Source organism: Prionailurus viverrinus, chromosome C1 (assembly GCF_022837055.1).
Source record: "Prionailurus viverrinus isolate Anna chromosome C1, UM_Priviv_1.0, whole genome shotgun sequence".
NCBI classification, from domain to species: Eukaryota; Metazoa; Chordata; class Mammalia; order Carnivora; family Felidae; genus Prionailurus; species Prionailurus viverrinus.
Window position 1 is genome coordinate 208,048,718 of NC_062568.1, and position 9,354 is coordinate 208,058,071.

Genomic DNA, 9,354 nt, shown 5'->3' on the forward strand with positions numbered 1-9,354 from the left:
GGGGATAGCCATGGGCTACGGGGTTTCCGTTTGGGTGATGAAAATGGTGGGAACGTGGGGTGCCTGGTGGGGGGGGCTCTGTCGGTTAATAGTCTGATTCTTGATTTCGGCTCAGATCGTGACCTCACGGTTCGTGGGTTCGAGCCCCACGTCGGGCTCTGGGCTGACAGTGTGGAACCTGCTTGGGATTTTCTCTCTCTCTCTCTCTCTCTCTCTCTCTCTCCCCCTCTCTCTCCCTCTCAAGATAAATAAATAAGCATGTTTTAAAAAAGAAAAAAAATGTTGAGAACTAAGAATGCTTAGTTTTAGGTTGTATGGAATTCACCTCAATTAAAAAAAAAAGCAGTCGGGGCGCCTGGGTGGCGCAGTCGGTTGGGCGTCCGACTTCAGCCAGGTCACGATCTCGCGGTCCGTGGGTTCGAGCCCCGCGTCAGGCTCTGGGCTGATGGCTCAGAGCCTGGAGCCTGTTTCCGATTCTGTGTCTCCCTCTCTCTCCGCCCTTCCCCCGTTCATGCTCTGTCTCTCTCTGTCCCCAAAAAAAAAAAAAAAAAAGCAGTCAGTATCGCAGAGCATATTAAGGGGCCTCCTGCAGCTAAGGGCTCTCCAATGAGCCGCCAATCCCATTTCTGCTGCGGGCGCCATCGTATCCCCACAAACCCGGGGTCCCTTCTGTCACTCTGTGACCCCCTATGTCAATTTCTCAGGCCACGGTGACATCCAGTCTTCCAGCCTGTCCCCTCTGGCCACTCACTTCCGCCGCTCCCCTTCTTCATGGCAGAGCTTGGCGGGTGAGGGTGTAGACCCCGGAGCCGGGCTGCGGGGCTGGGCTCCCAGCTCCTCCCCTCAGGCCCCGGTGGCCCTGAACGTCTGTCTTCCCGTCTGTAAAATGGGGCCGCGCCGCCCTACAGGCCTCACCGATGGCATGAGGACTAACTATACGCACATGGGGCATCGGAGGGCCCACCGGGACCGCCAGCCTCCCGCCAGCCTCCAGTGGTCACCGAGCCCAGCACCGGGCCTGAAGTTCTGAGACCAGCCCTTCAACCTGACCTCTCTGCGGGCCCTTCCTCCTCCGTTTCGTCCAGACCGCCCAGCTGGGCTTTCCGGTGGCGCTACGCCAGGCCCCTCTGCCTACCCTCGGGCCCCCAACACTCCATCCGCCTCTACCTCTCCCGTCTGAACCGGAGGAAAACGAGTTTCCCTCCCACACCAGCTCTGCTGTGCCCAGATGCTCTTTGTGGTCGAAACCCGGCTATTTATAGCGAACGTGTGCCCGACGAAGTACCGTAGGAAACAGCGTCCACCACGAGGAGGCCGACGGGTTCTAGGGACCCGTGGCTGAGACGGTAAAGACGACGGACCCAGGCGAGGAGTCGCCCCGAGGCCCTCAGCCACCGCCTCGAGGAGCCCAAGTCAGAGCTCACGTTCAAGAAGCATCCCGCGCCCGGGCCCCTCTCCCCACGGGCCCCTCCCGGCGTCCTGCGGCCTCTCGGCCTCACTCAGCCCTACCCCAGCCACAGGCCAGCCCGTGCTCGCCTCCTGCCCTGCTATCCTCCCACCTGGGGTGCCCACCCGCCTCCCCCTGCCCTCTCCTTGTCACCCTCTCCGCGACGCCCAGGCAAGGTCAGCAGGGGAGACAGGCCGGTCTCCCCCACTAGACAGACAGGTCTCTGAGAGTGAGGCCCGCCCCCCCCCCCCCCTTCGGATCCTCTGCCCAGTAGACTGGCCACACATGTAGGGGCTTAAAAATGTTTGAGTGGGGGGCGCCTGGGTGGCGCAGTCGGTTGAGCGCCCGACTTCAGCAAGGTCACGATCTCGCGGTGCGTGAGTTCGAGCCCCGCGTCGGGCTCTGGGCTGATGGCTCGGAGCCTGGAGCCTGTTTCCGATTCTGTGTCTCCCTCTCTCTCTGCCCCTCCCCCGTTCATGCTCTGTCTCTCTCTGTCCCAAAAATAAATAAACGTTGAAAAAAAAAAAATGTTTGAGTGAAAGAATGAATGACAAGAAGTCCAAAATAGCTCAGACGGCTTGTTTTGGACTTCTGGACCTCCCACAGGGTCACGGGGGACATTCTGGGCAGTCAGGGGGCGGGTGATGGGTGAGTCCGTGGGGAGTGAAGCCACCAGCCCCTCAGGATGTCGGGGCTGTGCACTGCGGCCAGTGCTGATGCACGTCACCGCCCTGAAACCTCACGGCCACCCCATGAGGCGGCTGTCACACCGCACAGTCAGGGTGGCCGACGCTCTGAGGGAAAGCCGGGGTCTGGGCCGCCCCTGAGCCCAGATTAGGTCTCTCCAAGCCCTGCTGGGAACCACTGAACCGCCAGCCCTGCCCGCACTCACCCGTCCAACAGGTACCTAGGAGACGCCTACCGTGTGCGCTGAGCGCTGGGGACAGAGCGGTGAGCGAGACCCCGTGTGGCCTGGCCCTGCCCACCCCACCCCCCACCCAGGCTGTCCAGCGGGACAACTGCCAGCTGCCCGCGGTGCCTCGAGAGGGTGAGCGTGTGTCTGGCTGGGTCTCTGGGTGGAAGGTGGAGGCAGGCCTCCCGCCACGGGAACACCCCGTGAGCAAGTGTCCCTCTGGGAGGGACACTTTTACAAGCGGGGGGCACCTGGGTGGTTTGGTCGGTCGGTTACACATCGGACTCTCGGTCTCAGGTCAGGTCACGATCTCACGGTTTGTGGATTCGAGCCCCTCGTCCGGCTCTGCGGCCCCCGCCCTGAACTGACACCGATGGACGGATAAGCAACATGAGGCAGATCCATACAATGGAGGATTATTCCGTTTTGAAAAGGAAGATGTTCTGACGCAGGCTACAACACGGACGACCCCCGACAACATCAGGCTGAGGAGACCGGCCAGTCAGAGAAGGACAATCCGCAGGACACCGCCTAACTGAGGGAGCGCTGGGAGTCAAACCCGCAGAGACGGAGGCAGAATGGAGGCAGCCAGGGGCCCGGGGACCCTGTTTCTAGAAGAAAATGCCAGAACGAGGGTTCTACCCCAGGCATGCCTCGGCTCATGCCAGAATGTCTTCTAGTAACCCCTTGGAAAAGAAGGTTCCAAAGTTTCTACTTCAGCCCAGGCCTCCCACAAGAGCCCCAGGCCTAGCTGCCGTCCCGACACACCCACAGGCCGTTTCTACCTGGGACAGGTGCAAGGTACCTCCACGCCCCTGGCCCCCAGCCCTCGCTATGGGGTCACCACCCACTGTGACCCCCCCAAACTAGCGAGGAGGCTGACAGACGTCGGCATGTCCAAACAGCTCTCAAACCTGTGGATTTCACCTTGAAAACACCGCCAGCCTCCGTCCCAACCAGCAGGAAACAGATGCACAGACACAAGGAAGCATTTTGAATAATCACAGGCCCCCAAACAGCCAGCAGCTGTGTGGCCACAAGCAGCCTGTCTGACAAGGGCCGTTCACAGCTGGCACAGCTGTCAGGACCTTGTCACCAGGTAGACCCTGGATTCCTCCTCCGTGTGGCATTTACGTGTCACATGCCCGGAGTCTTGGGCCGAGACCACCCGGCGCCTCCCCCGTTTTCCCAGAGGCACCCCGAGGGTGGCAGGTGCCCCCACACTTCTCCGCCTGTCCGTCACCCGCACGGTGACTTCAAGATGGTCAAGGTTGGGTTTAAGATTGGGCCGGGTGCCATGTTTGTTGACAAATGACTCCCACGTTCCCTGCTACCCAGGTGCGATCTCGAACGCCCGTGCCTGCACGAGGCCCAGCCTCCATGGGGGCTGGGGGGGGGGGGGGGGGGGCAAAGCAGGGCTGAGTCTTTCAGGGTCTCCTCCCCATCTCCACGGGAGGCCCAGGGGAGCTGATGTGGTTTGTCCGATGGCCAGCGGACTGATTCATTTGTCATGTTGAGCCATGAACAGGATTTTTATTTAAAAATTTTTTTTCAACGTTTTTATTTATTTTGGGGACAGAGAGAGACAGAGCACGAACGGGGGAGGGGCAGAGAGAGAGGGAGACACAGAATCGGAAACAGGCTCCAGGCTCCGAGCCATCAGCCCAGAGTCTGACGCGGGGCTCGAACTCACGGACCGCGAGATCGTGACCTGGCTGAGGTCGGACGCTTAACCGACTGCGCCACCCAGGCGCCCCTGAACAGGATTTTTAAAACACAAAACAAGCAAGCGGCTTTCCCCAAAACTCTGGGGTTGGGGGACAACAAGACGGATCCCCCAGTGAGCCGTCCTCACCTTGCCACAGCCAGGAGGGACCCTCAACTCCAAGTCGGGAGGAATACACTTCCCCCGACTTGCTCCCAGGGAATCACACTCCACCTCTATGAGACTTGATATTTCCCCTGACACGCTTAGGAACTACTTACAGATGACCTGAAGTTTGCTTCAGAATGGTCCAGCCTGAGTGTGCATACGTGTATGTAGACGTGCGTGTGGATGCGTGCACACGTGTGTGAGCGTGGGCGTGTGTATGTGCTGACCCTTGAAGCTGGTGAGGGCACCTTATACTCTTCTCCCAACTTTGGTAGGTGTTGGAAATTTTCCATCATAATAAAAAGTTTTCATTAAAAAAAATAGCAGGGGCGCCTATGTGGCCCGGTCGGTTAAGCGTCCGACTTCGGCTCAGGTCGTGATCTCCCGGTTGGTGGGTTCGAGCCCCGCGTCGGGCTCTGTGCTGACGGCTCACAGCCTGGAGCCTGCTTCGGATTCTGTGTCTCCCTCTCGCTCTGCCCCTCCCCCACTCACGCTCTGTCTCTCTATCTCTCAAAAATAAATACACATTAAAATTTACAAAAAAAAAATAGCCCACGCTTCTTGGAGAAAAGGCTAAGGTGATGGCGGTGGCATGCTGTGCTGAGTAAAAGCTTACGCACCAAAATTAGTGTTAGAGTTTTGTTCCACCAGCCAGTAGCGGCAAGACTTTGGCCAAGTCATGTGGCCATTCCAACCCCAGGAAAACCAGCTCGCTGCCCCGGTTCTTAGGAAAAGCACAGGGCTAATGCGTCCAGGACTCAGATCACAGCCTAGTGCTAGCATGTTCTACAAAACCATTTCTTATCACTGCCATCATCATCAGCAGCATCATCATCCTCTCCAATAACATCCCGCCTGTAAAGCACTTAGTAGCACATGCCCGGCACCTGCCTATGAGCTAGACTTTTACTCTTAGATCAGGAGGAACTCCCTCTATCAGATAACTGGGAAAAGGGAAAGCATTATGTTTCTTGAAAGGAACCGGTGTGGAATTTCTGGACAAAACTCTGAACACCGTAGAGTCGGAGGTTTTGCTGAATGTGCAAATGCATCGGCAGGCAAGTCTCTGCTCCCCCGAGGAGAGGGAAGGTCCAAGAAGGGACCAGGCTCAGCGAGGAGAGCACAGAGAGCACCGCATCGCCCTTAGTGAGCAGGGGCAGCGCTGGCCTCCACCGGCTGGACCCCCAGCCCATTCCCAGGCCCCAGTGGAGAAATTAAACATCTATGCCGATTGCCCAGGGGTCCACAGAGTTTTGGAGGGCAGCCCCAGGAGCCCACTGAAGGGTGGTTTTAGCCTTGCTGGAGCAGCCCAAGGAAGGCAGCCTCACCCAGCAACAGAGTGACATCACCCAGGGCCCCTGGCAGGACCACTCCTTCCTAGGAGCCCTGCAGCCCCCACCAATCGCCCCCGCGGCCCTGACCTCCCTGAAGCCAGATCTGCCCCTGCTCATGACTGGCAGAACCACTGCGGTCCACGGGCCACGGCTTTTATTCTTCTTGCTTCCCTGGTGGTAGCCAGGCTGGGAGAGAAAAGGATTTGTGAAGTTATTGCATTAGGCCACCCCACACCTCCCCATCTGCAAACACACACACGCACTCTCTCTCTCTCTCTCTTTCTTTCTGTCTTTCCCTCTCTTTACTGGGCAAAGCCCTGTCTGCAAAAGAAAAAGCAGTTAAGAGAACGAGAAGTGCTTAAAATGATCTAATCGGGCCCATCACCTGACAGCTGGGCAGCTGCGAGGTGCCTGGCCCGTGACCTCAGCACGGGAGGCAGTAACCGGCAGCCACAGCCAGGGGTCTGGAGACCGTCCACAGCCCTGGGTCTGCTGTTTGCGTAAGCCAGCCACCCTCTCTGGACCTCTGCTGGGAAGGGAAAGGCTGGCCTACGCAGATGCCCTGCAAGTAAGACAGGGCTTCCCCAGCTCCATGATTCCTTAGCAGGGTGGGGGGGGGGGGGGGGGCGGACGCCTGTCTATGCCTCTCATGCTTAATCTAGCGCTTTCCACCACCCAGAGGGGCAGTATCAGATAGGGATGGGACACAGAAGGGAGGAGCACCCCCCCGCCCCCCCGCCGCCTTCCTTGCTCGCTGTCCTCAATAATCGGGGATGAAGTTCTGGGCCCCCTCCCCAGCTGTCCTACCCCGGGAGAGAATTCTGCCAAAGACACCAAACTGGAGTCACCGGGGGATGGCGTTGTTTTACCATGGCCACCTGTTAAAACTCAGCTCATGACCAGTTTCTGATGCTACAGGCTGGAGTGTTTCATTAAATATTACTCACTCAGGAAGCAGGCCCTGCCAACTCACCCCCAAACCGTGCGGCTCATTTTCGGAGAAAAAGAGAGGGAGGGAGAAGGAGCCTGGGTCCTCCCGAGCCGGCACCACGGGCAGGGTGTCCCTGCGCCCGGTCCCCGCACAGCCCACTTTTGAGAACCAAGCAAGGGAAGTCAAGTAACCAGCCCTCAGTAACCAGCAGCCCCACTGCCAGGTTACCATGGGGGGCATGCACACCCTCACTCGCAGAGAAGCACACTCACCCCGCACCGACACACTCACACTCACCCCAGGCACACACGCAGAGACACATGCCCTAACTCACCCACAGACATGCAGAAACATCAGAGACACACACAGACCCAGAAGCACAGTGCAGACACACACTTAATCTCACACGGACACACCCTCAGACACACCCACACAGGCAGGCTCAGAGACACACATTCACACTGTCACCAGACCTCTCGCACACAGACACGCTCTCAGGCGCGCGCGCGCGCGTGCACACACACACACACACACACACACACACACTCTCTCTTGTAGCCTCCCATCAGGGCAAGCCACGGCGCCAGGGGCCAGTTAACATTCCAGGAACCTTTGCCTTGAACTTGAACAGGACAACTACCAGGTCCGCACACACCCCGGGCGCGCAGACTGAGCCATCCCGCCGTTCCACCGACCCACCCAGACTGCTCTGGTTTTTCTGTTTTAATCGATTTGCTGACACAACACTCGGCTCCCCCTTGGCTCCCCCTTGGTTGCCGGGAGAAGCTGCGGCGGCTCCGGGACGGCGGAGAGGGCGGCGCCGCCCGGGGTTGTCGCCCGGCGGGCTCCCCGGGGGAGGCGCGGAGGACAGGGCGGGGGGAGCCCCGAGGGGGCCAGTAAGGGCCGCGCTGCAGAGCTGGGTCCCGACTGGCGGGAAAAGCGAAACTAACTTCGCGGAGCGGGGTCGCGCTGCCCCCGTGTGGGAGGGGCAGGTCAGCGCCCCCGCCTCCACCGCGGGGACAGTCGCGGTCGCAAGAGGCTCCCCCCCGCCCCGGGGCGCCCCGGCACCTGGAAGTCGGCGGGGACCGCTGCGCGTCTGGGGTCCCCTCCCCGGGTCTGCGGTAGCTGAACCTCGACCCCCGGCGAGACGGTGGCCGCGGCCGCCGGGGACCACCGCCCTGTCTCGCCCCCGCAGGTGGGATCCGGGGCCGCCGCGACCCGCAGGCGTCCGCAGCGGCAGCGGCGCTGGGCGGCGCCCCGGCCCCCTCGCCCGGGACCTGTGGCGAGAGGAGGGCTCCCCGCGGGACCCTCAGCCACCAGGTCCCCAGCGCCCAGCCCCGCGCCCACCACTCAGTCCCCGACCGCCGCCATGCCCGCGCCCACCCCGCCCGGACCCCCCCACCCACCCGGTGCCCGTGCCCGGCTCTGCCTACCGCGCCAGGGAGGGCCGCCTGCGCCGCCGCCGCTCTCCGGGGCCGAGGAGGCCGGGGCGCCCCGGGCCGCGCCCGCCGCAGGGAGCGAAGTCGTCTCCTCCCGCGGCCCCGGCGCCAGCGCCTGGAGCCTGGTTCCTGCTGCGAGCGCGCGGGCAGCCCGAGCGCGACTTCTGTGCAAAGAAGAAAAAGCAGGCGAGGGCTTTAAAGTGCAGGGAGAGAAACGCGCCGGGGGGCGGGGCGGGGCCGCTCCGCCCCACCCCTCCCACCCCGCCAGCCCCGCCCCTCGGCTCCCGCCCCGCCCCTCGGCTCCCGCCCCGGCCCGGGCTCCCGCTCCCGCGCGCCGGGCGCTGTGCGCCGCAGGGGCGGCCGCGGGGCGCCGGGCGGCGGGGGCGCCCCCTGTGCCGCCCCCTCCTCCGCCCGCCCCACCGCCCCACCCGGAGGCCATCGGGGCGCGCGCGGGGCGGCACCGGAGCTTCGGTCCCTCCGGAGGCGTCTTCGGGAAGCGCCGGGCAGCCTCCGCTGGGCGAGAGGCCGGGGTTGCAACACCCGGCGGGCCGCGGCTGGGGGCAGACGGGGGGGGCGGGGGGAGGGGGGCTTACTAATAATAATTTTTAAAACCTCTTGGGAGGGTGGGGGTTGTTTCAATAACCTTGGGAGCAAGGCCTTGCTTGCCTCATCCGAAATTCCCAGCAGTTTAAAGTTCCGCAATTCGAAGGCACAGAAGACGCAGGGACCGTACTCACAAGGGACCGGGCTCTCTGGGCTCCCGGACCTCGCGGGCCCCCGGGCACGTTGGCTCAGGACACACAGCAGGCGGCACTCCGTGAGTGTTTGTTGAATGAATGGGCGAGCGATTGCCTGCTGTAGGACCTCCACCCCCGAAGAAACTTCTTACAGAGTCTTGGGGCTCTTGGCTCGTCCCAGGAATTTTCCTCCTCAACCCTAGAACTGGGAACGTCCTAAAGAAATTAATGTGTTTTTTTTAAATGTTTTTATTTATTTTTGAGACAGAGAGAGACAGAGCACGAGTGGGGGAGGGGCAGAGAGAGGGGGAGATACAGAATCTGAAACAGGCTCCAGGCTCTGAGCTGTCAGCACAGAGCCGGACGCGGGGGGTGGGAACTCACAAACCGCGAGATCATGACCTGAGCCAAAGCCTGACGCTTAGCCGACTGAGCCACCCAGGCACCCCAAAAGTTTGTTTATTTTGAGAGAGAGAGAGAGAGGAAAAGAAAGTGTGAGTGGAGGAGGGACAGAGAGAATCCCAAGCAGGCTTTTCGCTGCGAGCACTGGGGCTCGAACTCACCAACATGAGGTCCTGACCTGAGCTGAGATCAAGGGCAGAGCGCTTAACCGACTCAGCCACCCAGGCGCCCCTGGTTTTTTTTTTTTTTTTTTTTTTTTTTTCATTAAGAAAATTACT

The 9,354-nt window shown here is 60.9% G+C and overlaps 1 protein-coding gene across 2 annotated transcripts in view; it reads right to left on the reverse strand.

Moving 5' to 3' along the window:
- SPSB1 (splA/ryanodine receptor domain and SOCS box containing 1) overlaps nucleotides 1-8,093 on the reverse strand; it is a 69,390-nt gene extending 61,297 nt beyond the window's left edge. The window contains exon 1 of one of the 2 annotated variants that reach the window (XM_047873256.1): nucleotides 7,932-8,093. The gene's annotated coding sequence lies outside the window, so the exon portion shown is untranslated. Of the gene's footprint in view, nucleotides 1-7,904 lie in introns of both variants that reach the window. The other variant, XM_047873255.1, reaches the window with a different exon arrangement.
- Between the last annotated feature and the right edge of the window lie 1,261 nt (nucleotides 8,094-9,354).